General features: G+C 40.7%; 1 protein-coding gene across 1 annotated transcript in view; it reads left to right on the plus strand.

Moving 5' to 3' along the window:
* Positions 1–9,986: 9,986 nt before the first annotated feature.
* Positions 9,987–19,455, plus strand: part of LOC117005100 (transcription factor RFX3-like) — a 272,818-nt gene continuing 263,349 nt past the window's right edge. Inside the window, exon 1 of the mRNA XM_033076381.1 lies at positions 9,987–10,183. The gene's annotated coding sequence lies outside the window, so the exon portion shown is untranslated. The remainder of the gene's footprint in view (positions 10,184–19,455) is intronic.

Consider the following 19,455-nt stretch of genomic DNA (forward strand, 5'->3'; position numbering starts at 1 on the left):
CATACCCTTTCTAACTTTAAATTGTTAGAGAGTCTTTTGTCTGTCAGAGTTGAGTATCGGTATTAGACCAATACCCATATTTTGGTAAATCATGCTGATAAATAAAATTGGATACTGAGAGATGAAAGAAACAATGGGAAGAACCATAAATTCCATAGGAATTCCACTACTTGACACAAGGAAAAAGAAAAAGGAGGGAGGGTATACATTAGAAGGGGGTCTTAGGTATTAGGCGTTTTGGGGAGTCTGTACCTGTGAATTACCTCAGCCAATGGGGAAAGAGGGAGAGAAATGCAGGAGGCTGCGTCCTCCAAAAATTTGAGAGACGGCAGGGGAAATGCCCCATGGCCTCTTATGCCCGAAAGATAGGCTGGAAATAAAATCCCATAGACTGGTGTCTATGGAGCAGGGATTTGTTTATTGCAGCGTTGGACATAAGGGGGATTTCTCCTCTTAACTCACCTACCTTTGTCAAATGCTAGGGTATATTTATACAGTAAGTATTGCTTAGTGTTACTATGTCATTATAACATCATATCTGAACTTCTCAACTTTGTCTTCAGAGCATGCACAGTTATGGTGTTCCTTTGTCTGTTTGGTCCGAACTGGTCAAAATTCTTTATTTTGTGGCTAATTGGCTTTAAATTTACCAATTTCTCATTAGTACTATACTTATCTATCTCTAATGCTATCCACCTGGTGAGGTTTTTTTCTTCTCTTTTGTCTATTCAGCATTAAGCAACTGGATAACCATATACTAGCCATTATATTGTATAGAAAGTTATTTATATCAGGTTATACAGATATAAAAAGCTATGATTCAGGTTATATTGATATCAGGTTATATTGATATCAGGTTATATAGTTATATCAGGTTATATTAATATCTTGTAACTCAAGCTACATAAGCACCATGTAACTTTGACCTAAGTTATATAGGCATCACCTCTCGCTTTATTCAAATAAAGTTACAGGACTTCTATGTCTCCTTTTTGGACATAAACCTCTGGTGTTTGTGGATTAATTTTCCTTACACTGGTTTGGGCTGGGATAGAGTTCATTTTCTTCTCAGTAGCTGGTACAGTGCTGTGTTTTGTATTCTGTATGGGATAATGCTGATAATACACTGATGTTTTGGTGGTTGCTGAGCAGTGCTGTCTTGGAGATGGTTTTTATCCCGTATATATTTTTGTTTTTTGTTTTTGCTTTGTGTCCAGAATGATCATTGCCCGTCCCTGCCTCCCAGCTCCGGGAGTATCACGATGGGTGAGAGGCAGCCCGGGATCCTGCGAGGGTTGGGGGCTAGGGGCTGCTGCTTCCTTCCGGTGGAGGTGGTGGATTTCAGGGAGCCACGCGGCATGTGCATCTGACTGGAGATACTGTTGCCTTGTGGTTTTTGCCTGCTTCTTTTTTTTAACCCGACACCCCGTGCCCGCCCAGATACCCCGTGGCTTCTGGCATGGCTCGTGAGTCTTTGCTACACTTTGTTTACCATCCCGGCTGTGCTTGCTTCTGCTGTTCCAGTCTGCTGCTCTGAGGTTTCCTGCTGCAGTCCTTCTCTCTTTCTCTCCCGCTTACTTGTCTGGTAAAATGGGTCCTTCTACTGCTATGTAGTGTTAGAGGAATACTAAATCCAGGAATTAGTTCTCTCAGTAACCTTTTTCAACAGTTGTTGCATCAGCTTGTTTACAAGTATAGGCCTCTTCCCAGTCTGAGAACATCTCTAAAATGCTACTCAAAATTATAGCATTTAGGCATCTGAATAAAGTCAATTTGCAAATTTACAAATTATCTTCGTGGTTTATGGGGTGTGCAGCTATAGTTTTCTTCTCTTTCTGTGTTATAGTAGTTTGCTGAAAAGGAGTCCAACAATATAAAGATTCAAGAATTAGAACAATAATAACAAACTTCAATCCTTTGCATCTCAATGACAAAATGAAAGCCTCTTCCTGGTCATTTAAGCTATAGAATTATTTGAATAAATAGAAATGTGTATGAATTCTAAAAATGCTAAATATATGTGGAAAATTAAAGAAGGGAAATGACATTAAAGTGCTTTCAGTATTAGCTGTATCTTTAGATATACCAGCATTTTAATGACGTAGCCATTAGCTCAGTGACTTCACTAAAGCATTCCATTGCTAGAGAAGGCTTTTGATCAATAGGAAAGTCTCCCTATCTTTACTGTCTTCTCAGGAATATGTGCTAGGGAGAAATCCCTGGGAACATTGTAGAAGTTGAGCAACCCCACCTCCCCAGCAGCTATATGGGGTTTGAGAGGTGTCTCAGTTTCTATTGGTTGACTGCACCTTCTTCATCCTTAAATATCTAATCTCAATCAGTGGTGGTTGAGTAGTTAGAGCATATTCACAGAATCACAGAATCTTCTGAGTTGGAAAGGACCCAAAAGGATCATTGAGTCCAACTCTTAAGTGAATGGCCCATATGGGGATTGAACCTGTGATCTCGGCGTTATTTGCATCATGCTCTAACCAAATGAAAATATTAAAGGAAAGTTCTTGCTTTTTAAACAAATAAGCTTGAAATCTGGCTTCCAGTGGAGGGGAGGGTCTCAATGTTAGCTTCTTCCCCCAGGTGACCACTCCCATTCACCACAGTGTGCTGCTGCCCCTGCTGCCTTTAACGCCAAAGTTCCAGGGACAGGGTGGGAATAATGTAGGATAGCACTGAAACTGTAACCTTACCTATACCCTGTGCCCGAGTTGTTGTCATTAAGGGCTTGTTAAGTATCTTTTAAGGATCCCTAGAAAGGTTCTAGCTCCTTAGGGGGAAAGAAAAGTCAAAAATCACATTTCTCCTTGGATCAGGAACTTATCTGAGCATCCTTGAACAAACATATAGGATGTCTTGTGCCACTTACAATCATAGTGGCTGATCCTGAGTTGTCCTGTCCAGACACCCCTTGTTTACAAGCAGGATGGTATGCACTTGTGTAATGACAGGAGCCATGAGAGATTTACACTGCCACTGGTTATATTAAGTGATGTTTGCTCCCCTACAATTCACCAAATTCTTCTGCAATACTTAATTCCACTACTTGGCTCCATCAGGATTAAATTTCTGCAAATTGAGGTTATTCCTTCGGAACTGTGCATTTCACTTTTCTACCTGATTCTTCACAAATTTGAAAGTTCAAATTCTAGAGAGCTCAGCCTTAGTCTGATTCTCTCAGATTTCCTCCTTCTTTATAGAAAATATCATTATTGATTTGATGCGTGAAAGTGATTTGTTACTTCCTTTCATCCCCAAATTACAAATTCCAGTCACTAGGCCCTGCAGTTTGAGCCATTTATATCTTCTAATGCTCTTCCCCCCCATCCAATTGTTCCAATTAACCAAAGAATTTACTAGCAAAGGTCTTGTTTTGGTGCCTGCATAACGGTCTAGAAGGTTGCTTACAAATTTATCGCTGTAGGCATATTAACAAAGGTTCACTCCTCCATCACATAAGGATTATTTATACATAATCTTTGGAATGCTCACAATTTGACTATATCCTTCCAACTACAAAACTATTAAAGGATGTTAGGAGTGGCCACCCCCTCTAGCAGCTGCTGCCCAGAACTCCTGCCCAGCTGTTATGTGGAAGGGTTGTGGGTCAGAGACACAGACATCACAAACTCTCAGAGATCCATATGACAAAAGCCTTTTATTGTTCCCAGACCCTTCTTAAATAGAGGGTTTGAATCTCATGGATCATGATAGCTGATTTTTTGGGACTTTGGACTACCCAGCACTCTGACCAGTGAGGTGTCTGCAGCTTAGGATGGAACCTCATTGGGTGAAGTCCCTGTTTGGGTTTGAATATATCCTAACATTGTTCACCTAGGGTCCTGTTTATTGAACCGGGGTAACTGAACTGGATTTCTTATCTATGACCAAATTAATTGCCCAGCTACAAGCCAGCTTGTGCTGTGACACCCAGCCACTGGAGCCCAGTTCTGTGTCCCAGGGACTCCAGGGTCTCTTCCCAGGCTGAGGGACATGATTGCTACTTTCCCATTTGCAGGTTCAACTGGTAGCATAGCTGATCTTGTATCCCAGAGATCCCCTACCCACATACAGGATACACAGAGGACATACAAAGGACACTGACATGACCAGTCACACAGACTGCCACAGATAACACACTGCCTTCAACTGCACCTACATATAGGATTTGCATAAAACAAACATAGGCAAGTCCCCTTCCTCCTCTTTCACTAGTAGAAATTGAAGGTCAGTAGTGAAGGCACACACGCAACACTGTCTAGATTGACAAGCACATGAACATTAGTGGATCCCATGAGTACCAGCATCAATCTTTCTGTCCTTTCGGTATGCCTGACTATATTCCAGGCCCTCTTACCTGTTTCATGGGTCTTTTATTCACTATCTGGTCACCAAACATGCACATACTCATCTCAGGCATTCCACATTTAAGTCATACTCCAAGAGACATTTGTAAGATTTTACCTTTTCAGGCAAAAGCCACATTCTGTTCTGGTAGCTGCCAGGGTTTTTCCACTTGTTTCTTTGTTGTTAGATGTTTGATATTTTTTTCTTCAAGAGAGTCTCCCAACCCTCTTGAAAGGGACTCTGTCTCTCCTTTTTGGAGGTCTCTTCATACCAATTAAAAAATACATCCCACATTAAGTGGACTATATTATCCAAGTTAAGGTACCTTCTAGAGTGAATTGTTTTGAGGGATCATTTGTTTTGGTTCCCAAATCCCAATTATCGAAGTATCTGCAGTCTTTAGGAGAGAACTGCATTTACATATAGTACTCTGGAGTTCTCTTTGAGGGCAGTGAAACTTCCTTTGATTGTGTGATTCCCATTTTCACTTATTCAGAGGAAACAAAGGAAAGTCAGAGGGACTTATGTGGCTTGGATCCTCAGTGAGGCAGTGCAAATCTAGGCCTTTCCACGGCAAAGAGGAATAAGATAAAAGGTTTGGGCATCCTGGAGAAGACAGAGCTTTGACTTAATCTCCTCACAGCAATCAACCATGTTTTTCTTCTCCAATGTGACTAACCAGAACCAGAGACTGAAGGGATCCTCCTGGTCACTGTGTCTTACCTGAACCCACCATACTGGTTGAGATTGGGGTCATCAACAGTTAAACCAAAGGAGGCTCATACTAGAACTAGAGACAGAAGAGGGTTAATGGGCCCACTCACATCAAGAGCTCACACCATTCTTCTTTAACAGCTAGGGCTAATCACTCTGCAGAGGGTACTCTGGGTGGCTAATGGATACCAGAAGAGAGGATGCCTCTAAGTAATGGCAGAAATCAATGCCCAGCTCTCAAGAATCACCATTCACACAGATGCATTAATTCATGCATACCATATTAATACCAGAAACCAATACAGACTTTTCCTGACTTACCTCTCTTAAATTTTACCAGAAACAGAATTACAGATTTCTTGTCTCTTTAAGCCAGCAATTTGGGTCTGAACTGACCTTTATCAAAAGTTTGGATTCAGCAGTCTCAGCATGCCACAGGAGCCTACAGATGACCATTGCCCAAAGTCCCAATAAGGATTTGAAAAGGTCCTGTACCTTCTGAGTGGCACCAAGGAGTTTTGGCAGGGAGCAGTCTGTGATCCTCCCAGGTGAAGCATGATGTGTCAATCTGACTTATGGCTTCAAATTTGTCATGGAAAAAATGGAATACAATTTACATCAGATCAGAACAGAAACTATTGGAGAGAGCACGGAGCAACAAAGTCTCTGCTGATGTGAACTCTGTCTATTTAAAGTGGATACAAGTTTTATACACTTAAAGATGGTGTGCCAAAGACAGATAACAGAATGTGAATTATTAATATTTGTCACATACATAAGACCACAGAACTGCTCAAGGCTGGTTTAGAGTCTGCTTTCTTTAGCACAGAGACTGATCATGAAGGTTCCACAGTGATTATTGTTTCAGGAGACAGGGTAAGAATTCAATCAAGAGGCCCATGAGACAGGATGAGAATTGACTTAAGAGGCCCACCCAGGCCTTAGCATTTCTACTTCCACAACAGAAATGAGTAATTTTAAAATTCAGAAAAAGCAATGATCTCTTAAAAATTAAGAGACATACCTTCTTTGAGAATGATGTAAAAAAATATTTTGAGAGAAAAATCTATATATTTGGAATTATTTGAAGTAGAATTTTCTATTCTTATTTTAATTTCTATTAGTCCTATTAGGCCCTGATGGATCTAAGTAGAAAGATATCTGTGAAAATTAACTACATAGAAGAAAAGATTACAACTTTAAACTTATTTGACAATTTCCTTGTAACACTAGCAGTTACAACCCTCCTACCTATATAACAGCTGATTTGATATTCATAAGCTGAAGATGTTTCTAAAACATTCTACAAATATGCAGAGTCGGGGAAAGAACTTAAGCCATTTCATTTTATTTGTGCCAAGGCCTGAAACAGTTTTGATTTTTTCCTTCAAAAATAGGCACATGAAGTTCCTTCCTTTGAGAACAAAAATTGACAGCCCAGTCAACTGAGATAAAGACCCAAATTTAAGGCTTGTACCACAGCTTATCCTGTTCTTTTTTTCCAAACAAGTAAGCATGCAAATGTTGCTTGACAGAACATTTAAGAGTATAGTATCAAAAAGAAACAGCCTTCAAGTCACAGAATGGTTTAGGTTGGAAGAGACTTGTTGAGATCATCCAAGTCCAACTTCCCTGCTCAAGCAGGGCCACCTGGAGCTGGCTGAGCAGGACCATGATATCTCCAAGGCAACCACTCTAGCCAACTTGTTTGAGCGCTCAGTCACCTTCATAGTAATAAAGTGTTTCCTGATGTCAATGCTTTCTTAACCATCATGGGTAGGATGGTTCTAAAGCATTACTGTGGACTTAGTCACAGTGTTCTGGCAACAGTTTTTATGAGATAAAAATTATTTGATAGCCAACCTTTAGAAATGAATTAATTTAAGATTATTCTGTCTAGCAGCAATTATGCTGAGAACCCTTTTAACCTCAGATACTATGACATACATTTTGTAGCCCTCTATGTGGATACTGAACAAATGCCTGTTAAACTGGTGCAGCCTGATTTTGAAAATGGCTGCTATGTGAGAACACATGCAGCTCATTCAGAGTCAGCAGCCATTTGGAATACCATTTCCTGCTGGTTGGCATTAGTACCATTGAGTTCAACTCCCTGCTCCTCACAGGAATACCTAAAACTAAATCATATGACTAAGAGCATCCAGAAGCTCCTTGAACTCTGACAGGCTTAGTGCCATGATCACTTTCAGTGACAGACCATCCTTTCAGTGAAGAACCTTTTCCTAATGTCCAATCTGAACTTCCCCTGATGCAGCTTCATATCACTTCTACCACAGAATCATAGAATCGTTAAGGTTGGAAAAGACCTCTAAGATCATCAAGTCCAACTGTCAACCAAGCACCACCATCATGTTCACCATTAAAACATGTGCTCAGGTGCCATATTCACATGTTTTTTGAACACTTCCAGGGATGGTGACTTCACCACTTCCCTGAGCAGTCTGTTCCAATGCTTTACAATCCTTTATGTGAAAAAAAAATTCCTAATATCCAGTCTAAGCCTTCCCTGGCACAACTTGAGGCCATTTCCTCTCATCCTGTTATACTTGTTACCTGGGAGAAGAGACTGACTCCCACCTCACTACAACTTCCTTTCAGGGAGTGGTAGAGAGCAATAAGGTCTCCCCTCAGACTCCTTTTTTCTAGGCTAAACAACTCCAGTTCCTTCAGCTGCTCCTCATAAGACTTATGCTCCAGCCCCTTCACCAGCTTTCTTGCTCTTCTCTGGACTCACTCCATCAACACCTCTGCTTTCACTGCCCCTCTTGAGGAGGTTGCAGACTGTAGTGAAGCTCCTCTCCTCTCCTCTCCTCTCCTCTCCTCTCCTTCCTCTCCTCTCCTCTCCTCTCCTCTCCTCTCCTCTCCTCTCCTCTCCTCTCCTCTCCTCTCCTCTCCTCTCCTCTCCTCTCCTCTCCTCTCCTCTCCTCTCCTCTCCTCTCCTCTCCTCTCCTCTCCTCTCCTCTCCTCTCCTCTCCTCTCCTCTCCTCTCCTCTCCTCTCCTCTCCTCTCCTCTCCTCTCCTCTCCTCTCCTCTCCTCTCCTCTCCTCTCCTCTCCTCTCCTCTCCTCTCCTCTCCTCTCCTCTCCTCTCCTCTCCTCTCCTCTCCTCTCCTCTCGCCAAGTGGCCTCAACTGCTCCTTATAAGTCTTGCCCTTTAGATCTTTCACCATATCAGTCCTCTGCCACTGGACACACTCTAATCATTTTATGTCCTTCTTATGTTGAAGTGCCCAAAACTGCACACAGTATTTGAGGTGGTGCTCCACCAGTGAAGAGTGGGATAATCACATCCCTCAACCAGTTGGTGATACTGTGCTTAATGCACCCCAGGACACGATTGGCCCTGAGGAACCCTACCAGTGACTGGCCATCAGCCCGATGTAACCCCATTTACTATAACTCTTTGAACCCAACCTGTCAGCCAATTGTTCACCCAACGTATCATGGACTTGTACAACTGTATGCTGGACATTTCGTCCAGAAGAATACTGTGAGACACAGTATCAAAAGCTTTGCCAAAATAAAAAAAACCCACCACATCTACTGGTTTGCCTTGGTCAACTAGATGCGCAACCTTGTCATAAAAGGAAATATAGTTAGTTAAGCAGGATTTTTCCCTCATGAGCCCATGCTGGCTATGACCAATATATGCATTACAGCCAAATCTTACTGGTTATGTAGATGGTATAATGGCCTGTATACAACAGTAATTTTATAGGTTACAAAATGTGTAAAAGCTGCAGGTTTGCATGTATTTGGGTTACAGGGATATATGGAATCATAGTGACCATTAGATGTGGATGCATTGCAGAAAAATAGCTATGGTGCAGTGTAAATTCTCACATTGTGTATTGACACCAGTATGCAATATCTCTTTTTTCCCTTAATCAAGCAGTAATGCTCAATATCTTGTAGACCCATGACTACAAAGTGCAGAGAATCATTGGTGATATGGGAGATTAAGGGGAAACAGGATGAGGAAGGTAATTTAAAGAGCATTGCCCTGGTGGCAGCATGCAGAATGAAGTGTGTTCAGGGAAGGAATAAAAGTGAAGCAGGTTGTATTCTAAGGAAAGGCATATGTGGGGCAGGGTAGGGGTCTATGAGAAACATTGCTGAAGGGAAAGATTGGCACAAGGCAGCTGGTAATGCACATGCTGGCTGTGCATGTGCTGAGTCCAGCAGGCGAAGTGCATACAACAGTTACAGAAAATGTTCATCTTTGCCAATGAGGGCAGTACAGATGCTGCCACAGCCTCACCTACTTTAGATGGCAGCAGTCAACAAATACCCCATCCAGCAGCATCTCTTCACTTTTACTTTCTGATGGAAAAATAAATGGAGATGGTGATAAGCTGTTAGGACAAAGCAGAACTTCCTGTTCACTCTAAACTGCTTCCAAGTAGCAGGAAGCAAACAGGGTGGAAAAGCAAAGCAAATCACTGAACAGAGATGCCTGCACAAAACCCCCCTTTGTTTTAGTCGCTAATCGGATGTGACGTCAGGATGTCGGTGAGCATGATCCACGCGGGAGACAGAGATGCTATGACCACATCCTCTCTTCCCTCCTTCTCCCTCCCACTCGTGTTTCGGCCTGGCAGTTGCTATCCATTTGAACGATCAGCCACCACTATAGGTTCCCTCCTTGCCCACTCCGATGTAGTATGATCTTACATCCATGGACAGTCCATTGTCATATTAGTGCTATTTTGCTTGTTGGGGATAGAATGCGCCCTCGCACGCCCTTAGCGAGGTGGAGGTTTTAATACGTTACTACCAACCTTCTTTTCTTTCCTCTTTGAGGAAACAGATCCTCCTCCCCTCCGGCCCTAAAAACTGTCAGTCATACGGGAAGCCCTGCCTCTTCCGGGTCTCTTCGGCTGGGCCACTGCTTCCTTCTCTCTTGCTCGCTCTCTCTCTTTTGTGAGTTATAGCAACTGTTGCCTTGTGAATCAAGCGCCATAGTCACCGTAGTCCTGGTGACTGTTACTCATCAACATCAACTGCTCTTCCACTGCTTTCTATTTGCTTCCTAATCATCACCTACAACAGCCACCACCAGGAAGAACAACACAGCTTTCCACGATTCAGGTGAATGTAACTGTTCTGTATAGACTTGCAATTCTGCCTTTCTATCCCTTTCTTCTCCTCCCCTCCCCCCCATTTCCACTCCAGCTTTTACCTCCTCCCTCCTTGCAGCATCCAGGCTGGGACTGCTGCATTGGGCTTCGCTATTGATTGGAGGAGGGAGGAAGGGGGGGAGGGAGGAAGAGAGAAAAAGAGAAAAGCCTCGAGCGCTTTCTCTTCCTGAGCCTTTCTTACTTCCCAATTTATAATGTAGGAAGAGACATAATTTCCAAAAGGGGAAAAATGATGTAAATTGCCCTGTAGTTGTTTATTGTGAAGGGTATTTATATTTTTAAAATTTTTAATTATTATTAGAAGTTATCTGACATGCTGCAGTACTTGTAATGTTCCAAAGTATTTTGTACATGAATAGAAAAAGGCCTATGTTACCTGTAGTACACATTAGAGATCCTTAAAAATTGTCTTAAGGTGTGATTAGTAGTTAATAGTACAGGTTGAAGGGCTAATTGGTGCTATATAAGATTCTTCAGTGCAATTAATTGTCATGTCTGGGTGCAAGTGTAATTTAATTTTATAATTTCATTTTATGGCTGTACCTCCAAATTCCTAACATTCTCTTCTCATCAACTAACACTTTCACTTTATTTTAAAACTATATTTGTTCTACATGGAATATTTGATGGTATTATTTTTTCATGCACTGATTCAGAGCCTTTTTTAATTCTTCCACTTGTGCTACTTGTAGAATTTAACCTGCTATTATAGAAATCACTAAGTTTTAGTAAACTCAAAGGAGTTGTGCATATTTAGAGCACACAATGCTGTGTGATTGTCTTACTTTCTTAGAAACACATTTGTTTCTGAAGAGCTAAAGAAATGTTGAATGTATAGTTTGAAGGGAATAAGAGCCATCTACCTGGCCCTACCATGCCATGTTGTTGATCCATATGGTTTCTTGTCATTCAGTTTCTGTATAAAGTTATATTATCTCAGTAGACAATTTAAAATAATTTCATAGTCTATTAACCCTAGCTTATACTGTGTTAGGAAGTGTACCTCTTCTTACAAAAAATGTACATGTCATCTTTCTTATGAGCATAGCATCTTTCTGCTGTCTAATACAAGTTCTGTGTGGAAAAATGAGAGAACATCTCTAGTGTGGGTTTTAACCTATTTTTAAATTACTTTAAAAGGAGAAAAACAGACACCATGTAACTATCTAGTTCTTCACAACCCCTTAGCCACATAAATCGCATATGTATTTCCTCTATAATTGCATTACTTGAATTTACTCTCTCATTTAGTGCCACAGTTAAATGTTTAATTGCCTCTTACACCCATATTTACATGGCACAAAACTAGGATATTTTTATCTCCAGTGATTCCTTTTTTTGTTTTGTTTTAGCACATTATGAATACTTTTGAATTAAACCTAATTTTGAGCTAATTATGTAATATTGTATCAGGAAAATAATGATTCATTTTTTTAGAATTACTAACATGCAGATACAAGCCTATGAAATGGAAGACAAAATGCTGTATTTTTAAGGGATATTTGGAATACAGATAATGGGGGAAGCTAAAGAACATCCTTGGAACATTTTCCTAGAATCATAGAAGGGTTTGGGTTGGAAAGGACCTTAAAGATTATCTACTTCCAACCCCACTGGCATGGTCAGGGACACCTTCCAATGGACCAGGTTGCTCAGAGCCCCATCCAGCCTGGCCTTGAACACATCTAGTGATGGGGGCAGCCACAACTTCCTGGGCAACCTGTTCCAGTGTCTCACCACCCTCACAGCAAAGAATTTCTTCATAATATCCAATCTAAATCGGCCCTCTTTCAGCTTAAAGCCATTGCCCCTTGTCCTATTACTACATGCCCTTGTAAAAAGTCCATCTCCAGCCTTTCTGTAGCCCCCCTTTAAGTACTGGAAGGGGCTATAAGGTCTCCCCAAAGCCTTCTCTTCTCCAGGCTGAACAAGCCCCAACGGTCTCAGTCTGTCTTCATAGGAGAGGTACTCTAGCCCTCTGATCATCTTTGTGGCCTCCTCTGGACTTGCTCCAACAGATCCACATCTTTCTTGTGCTGGAGGCCCCAGAGCTGGATGCACAACTTCAGATGGGGTCTCACCAAAGCAGAATAGAGGGGGGAAATCACCTCCCTCACCCAGCTGACCACACCTCTTTTGATGCAGCCTAGGACATGGTTGGATTTCTGGGCTGCAAGCACACATTGTTGAGACATTGAGACTCTCATCCACCAACAGCCCCAAATCCCTTTTGCAGGGCTGCATTTAATCCATTCTCTGCCCAGACTGTACTTGTACTTGGGAGTGCCTTGACCCTGGTGCAGGATCTTGCACTTGACCTTAATGAATTTCATGAAGTTTGCTCAGACTCACCTTTCAAACCTGTCAAGGTCCCTCTGGATGGCATCCTGTCCTTCCAACATGTCAGTTGCACCACAAAGCTTGGTGTTGTTGGCAAACTTGCTGAGTGTGCACTCAGTCTTACTGTCCAGGTTGCTGACAAAAATGTTAAACAGCACCAGTCCCAATACAGACCCCTGAGGAATGTCACTCGTTACTTCTTTCCACTTGGACATTGAGTGACTGACTGCAACTCTGAGTGTGACCATCCAACCAATTCCTTTTCCACCAGGTGATCCATCAATCAAATCCATGTCTCTAGTTCCCTTGTCCACTATTTTGTTGATTTTGTTTCTAGAGGAGTTAAACTAAATAGCAGTCTTGAAAACTTTTTTTGGGTCAACATTTTCTTTGCTTTTGCAATTTATGTTTTAGTCCTACTTTGCTTTTTTATTATTTCTGATATTTTTTTCTGTTCATGTACATATAATTGTTTTCTCTATCTGCTGTTACCTGGTTTCATCTCTTCAATATGGTTCCTTTTTGCAGAATTGTTTCCTATCCACTATTCTTTCCTTTTCCTTGTTAGATGTTTTACTTCCACATGGTTTAATGTTTCAGTTTACTTGAGGTATGGGAGTGTGTCAAGGCTGGGAAGCACTGTATATTAGACATTTCTGAAGTATATCCAGCTGAGCTGCAGAGATAACCTGCACTTGCTCCTTTATTAATCTGTTTTCTTTTGAGGTGTAAATGTTACCTGCTTCATCTCAATATACACAGAATTGACATTTTAAATTTATTTTGAAGAAGACTCCTCCACCCAATTGCAAATGACTAGAAAGAACACTTATTCAGCAGTTCAGGATCTATTTTTCACACCAGAAACCTGAAGATTAGTTAAAACATCTTCAAACATATTGTGAAAATAATCATATTGAGGAATTTGCCTTTTTGTAAAATTGGAGAATCTGAGGAAGTTTTTAAATTATTTTTTAGATAATATAGAAGTGTGCTTGTTGATATCTGCTTAGGTTTTTGCAGAACATATTAAAACCTCATTCCTTTGTGATACAGTAGTGCTTCTGTGTCTGGCTTGACATCTCTTGGTGTAATACCCTTTACCACATTAAATTTATTATTTAAAAATCAGAAATTTACTGGAACTTAGAGTAACTGTTTTCAGGGGGGTTTTAGTATCTATTTTAATATATATATATATATTTTATATACTTGTATCGATGTATATATGTAAATACAGGTAATTAAGTTTTTTTAATTTTTTTAACATGCCCTTTTCTTGGAATTGCAGAGAAATTAATTTTCCTCAAGGTTCTGGGTGTTTGACACTATGCCAGCTGGAAAAATAATAAATTTAGTAAAGATACAACAAAATGAAAACATACTCATGTTGGAAAATGTTCAAGAGTCTTAAGTGTAGATGGCAATATTTATTTCATTTTGGGCAGATATTTATCATGTACACATGAAACAGCTGTTTAGAGAGATTGAACATATGAACATCTGCATATGTGTCGAAGCCTGGTCTATGTACTTGCATCAAGTACTTAAAAGTTTGATGCTGACAACTGAGGGAGAGAGAAGGAATTTGAATGGAAAAGACTAAAGGGAACATTGAACTTAGTATGTACTGTAAAAACATCTCACAGAACAGGGAGATAGTCCATAATAGTGAAGGGGGAAATGTTGGTTTAATCTTGGTAGGGTCTGATTCTGGTTGAATTTCTTCATGTGAAGAATACTTATTTAGCCAAGCTGTCTCACCAAACTTAACAGATTGACGCTCTAGCCTATTCTTATATAAACAAACCTATATGTCTGCAGAAGTTTAGTTGCATTCAAGAGACTGTCTTATGGTACTAATAGAATATTACTTATGGAACAATTGAAGTTGGACAGCATTGCAACTGCTCTTTGCTAAGTCCCTCCTGTCTCTAGTGTATCCTGGAGCAACACAGAAGGAAACACTTGCTCTCAGTAGAAACTAGTTCTAACAAAAACCAAGACTGTAAAGCGGAGTTCAGATAATCATTAGCTAATTTTTAAGTGCAACTATTTTTACAGTATAAATATCTAGATGTCTTTAACTGTGTAGATAAAATATTTTAGAGTGTTTTCCAAGCTGTTTTCCCTCACTTTTGAGATCACAATCAATAGGATAGCTTTTAATTTTGCAGTGATCTGTCCTTGAAAGTAATTATAAGTAGCGAATACTGTACTTATGTCTCTATATTAATCTTTTTGTCTGTGTTGAGGAAAATAGGTGCTTGATTAAGGATTCTGACTTTCCTCTGTGTTCTTTACAAGGCTAAATCCTAAAAGTGCAGGAGATCATGGAATCATCATGGTTTGGGTTGGAAGGGACCTTAAAGATCATCCAGTTCCAACTCCTCTGACATGGGCAGGGACACCTCTTACTAGACCAGGTTACTCAGGGCTCCATCCAACCTGACCTTGAACAAATCTGGGTATGGGCTGTCCACAGTTTCTCTGGGCAACCTCTTCCAGTGCCTCACTAGCCTGACAAAGTACCTTTTCTTTATGATTTGTTTAATAAGCCCACTAGGCAAAAAAAAAAAGAAAAAAGGTTTGGCTTTGAGGTTTAACAAGTCCAAGTGCCAGGTCTTGCACTTTGGCCCCAACAACCCCCTGCAGTGCTACAGGCTGGGGACAGAGTGACTGGACAGTGGCTAGGCAAAAGTGACCTGAGGGTACTGGTCGACAGCCAACTGAACATTAGCCAGCAGTGTGCCCTGGTGGCCAAGAAGGCCAATGGCATCCTGGCCTGTATCAGGAATAGTGTGGCCAGCAGGACCAGGGAGGTCATTCTTCCCCTGTACTCTGCACTGGTGAGGTTGCACCTTGAGTATTGTGTCCAGTTCTGGGCCCCTTGGTTTAGGAAGGATGTTGAGATTCTTGAACACATCCAGAGGAGGGCAACAAGGCTGGTGAAAGGGTCTAGAACACAAGCCCTATGAGGAACGACTGAGGGAGTTGGGGTTGTTTAGCTTGGAAAAAAGGAGGCTCAGGGTAGACCTTATCACTCTTTACAACTTCCTGAATGGAGGTCACAGTCAGGTGGGAGTCGGTCTCTTCTCCCAGGCAACCACTGACAGAATGAGAGGACACAGTGTTAAGCTACCTGCTCCAGAGGAAGTTTAGGCTAGACATAAGGTAAAATTTCACTGAAAGAGTGATTGGGCACTGGAATTGTCTGCCCAGAGAGGTGGTGGAGTCACTGTCCCTGGAGGTGTTTAAAAAACAACTGAATGTGGTGCTCAGTGCCATGCTTTAGTTGATAAGGTGGTGTTAGGTCATAGGTTGTATTTGATGATCTCTGAGGTATTTTCTAACCTAGTTAATTCTGTGATTCTGTGATTTGCTTTAGAAAAAAAACAACACTGCAAGCTTATGAATTGAGAAGAAACAAAATACCAGTTACAAAAGCAGTTCTCATTCATTAATGCTCTGTTAGGCCAAATTTCCTATAGATGTCATCAATCATGCTAATTTTGAACAATTTGTAGGAGAAAAACCACATTGTTCACTTCTTAGCCATTTATTCACCCTTCTTCAGTGGATTTGTAAAAATATTATTGAAAACACTGATCCTGTAGAGGTATTTTTAGGTATGTAATTTGGCCTGCAGAATATTCAAGATTAAAAATAATGAATAAAACCAGAAAAACACAGTTTGACAAAACCAACTTGGAGTCAATATGAAGCTTTCATTGATGAGTGTGATGTCATATGGTATAGAATATTATTTTGGTCAATCGGGATCAGCTGCCCCAACTGTCTCCCATCCCAACTCCTTGAGCATTCCCAGTCTAATTGCTAGCATGGCAGTAAGAGAAACAGAAAGGACCTTGATGCTACATAAGCACTTTTCATCAATAACTGAAATGTGGATGTGTTCTCGACACTGCTTTAAATCACAAATCCAAAACAGAATCATACAAGCTGCTGTGAAGAAACTTAATTCGATCCCAGCCAAAACCCAGTGCAATTGTAAAATCTGTTAGCGTAACCTTTTAATAAAAGAGACCTGTCAGTGTGTGGTGGCTATTTGAGAAGACTTTTAAGCTCTTTAAGCAAATTTGTCAGAAATGCATAAAGAGGGCTATAGATTTGATAGTGCTTCTTAACCTGAAAGCACCACATACCTTTTAGGTTGCACAGCAACTGACTCCTAGCAACAGTAGCAGATTGAATTTTTAAGAACGACATGTCAGATGTAATAATAAAGCAAGAGTACAGTTATAATGGTTTTCTTTTCATAATAAACTAGTTGGAATTTAAGGAACTTTTTGTCCCTCCAAAATAGGAAGTCTCCTCCACTGACCTTGGTGTCTCCATCTTGTTTCCTCACATGTTCTCACCTCCTCCTCTTCTCTGGGTAGGAAAAAACTGCATGTGCCCCACTTCTGGCACCAAAACTAATAAAACTGTTTAGAATGAGAGTGGCTGTCAGGTTTTGGTGTGGGGGTGGGAATTTTTTTTTCTAATTTCCTTTTTTATAGTATAATACTATGAGATAAAACAAAATAAAAATTCAATAAATGGAGCATTACATAAGAAATTTAATGCATGCTTAAGGAGATTTGTAAATTTCAACTTATCTTGTAAATTAATTCATTGTAGAATTTCTTAAAAGTCACCAACTAAACAAGTAAACAAATGTTTTGGAAGGAATCAAAATTCTTTTACTTTGGGGTATAAGTCAAACTAATGGAGTTAGAAAGAGATCTTCCCTGAACAGGTTATTCCATAACTGCCTACTGTAGAGATTCTTGTGTCTATGTGAAGTTTGCTAAGCCCATTTAGACAATTTTTATGTTCCAAAATATAGATGGTCAGTGTTTCATTGTTTTTATTTTTTTCTGTTGTCTTCTCTTGATTCAGCTAACAAATAATCTGAGGGAATTTTTCTAACTTTTTTGAGATTAATCTTGATATAAAATCCTAGATTGATTTTTTAAAAATTTTATTTGCTAAACATGATAAAATGGACTATTATAAATCAAACTCTAACCTTTTTCAAAAAGATTTGTGAAATTCTTGTGAAGATTTGTATAAAAGTTACCAACGGACAAATTTACTCTGTCATACCAGTCTTTCAGTGTGTGTTTTACCCTTTAAAATCCTTTGTGTTAAAGGTGTGAAAAAGGTAGAAAATATGTGAGCAGGAAGGTGGTATGGAGATGGCATGAGACAGAGAAATAAAACATGCTTCTTCATAGGTGCCTCTCCATGGGCCACAGTTCCTGCCAAGAGCCTGTTCCAGCATGGGCTTTCCATAAGCTCCAGCGTTCTTTGGGGCATATCCACCTGTTCCACTGTCGTCCTTGCCACGGGCTGCAGGGATATCTCTGCTCTGGTGCACCTTCTCCCCCTCTTCTTTTACTGACCTTGGTGTCTGTGGGGTTGTTTCTCACATTCTCCCCCACCCTCCCTTTTCTCACTCTGCTGTGCAGTGATTTTGCCCTTTCTTAAATATGTTATCACAGAGCTGCTACCAGCTTTGTTGATTGACTCAACTTTGGCCAGTGGTGAGTTCATTTTGGATCTTGCTGGAACCACCTTTGTTAGGCACAGGAGCAGCCCCTGATCTTTCTTCACAAAAGCCACCTGTGCAACTCCTTGTGGTCTGAACACTAATGGAGTCTGACAACGTGTTATAAAACAAAGCTTTATTGAAGCAGTAAGGAAGCTGAGCAGTGATGTGCCCATATGGCACAATCACCATTAGCAAACATAGGATCATAAATGATATCATAACTCTGGTGGACTGTCAGATACACTTGATGGCTGGATCATCTGACAGCAACTGCCAATCATGCAATTGCCTTTTGAGTGTGGGTAAAATTTGTGCCTTCCATTGACTCCACCATGTTGCGTTCTAAGAGGAAGGGAACACCCAAGATTTGTAGATGCCTATGGTTGAAAAGGAATGACAAATGTCAGAAGGTCTGAAAAAAAACTTGCCAAGTTTTATTAGTAAATTATAAACTTGGCATGTAAATTGGTATAAGTTAGTCACCTATCTTCTAGTAGCAAGAAAGATAAAAAATAAAAGATGGAAGATGGAGAGAGAAAGAGAAATAAAGAGGTCAGGTAGGAGAGGAAAGGAGATCACCAGTCCTGGGTTCAGCATTTATCTGGCTGACAGGGTGTCCAGGGTCCTGGGGGGAAGCCACATAGGCTTTGTGGCGGTACCTTTTTATCAATATGTTTTCCCCACACCAGAGATAAGTTCCTCGCTTTCTATGCAAATTAGTCATCATACACAGTTTGTTCTTCTGGACCTTTCTGGAAATGGGTCGGAGGGCTTTGGGGGTCTTTGGTGGTCTCATCCCCCCTCTACTGGTCTTGCCCATTACTTGACCTCATTCCTGCCCTTGCTCTGGACTGTGTTGTACTTATCTCCAGGAGCCAGAACAAGGGTGTTTGTCCTAGAAAAGGGCTGCCCTACCTCTGCATGGCCTGTTTTCCAGCCACATTCTGCTCTTTTTTGCCCATTTGCACAGCATGCTCTTATGCAACAATCCTTGTTTGACTCCATGGCTATCAGTGTTTGAAACGTACACATTACCTCCTTATCTTTTGGGCTTCTACACACCAATGGTAGTGTGATTTGAGAGAATCATACTTTACATGAAGAATGTGGGCAGCATCCTGCCTACGGTTCTGATATTGGTCAAGAAGCAGGGTATCAGGAAGCAGGGTGTCACTTCCCCCAACTGCCAAAATCTTGCCATGTAAATAGTTTCGTTTTAAACCACACTTTGTTAAATGTAATGAGGTAATTTCATTATTTCATATGCCCTCGATAGAGAGCTAGTGATAGAAATTAATCTAATAGAATGCCTTGCATGTCAT

This window comes from Catharus ustulatus, chromosome W (assembly GCF_009819885.2).
Source record: "Catharus ustulatus isolate bCatUst1 chromosome W, bCatUst1.pri.v2, whole genome shotgun sequence".
Classification (NCBI taxonomy): domain Eukaryota; kingdom Metazoa; phylum Chordata; class Aves; order Passeriformes; family Turdidae; genus Catharus; species Catharus ustulatus.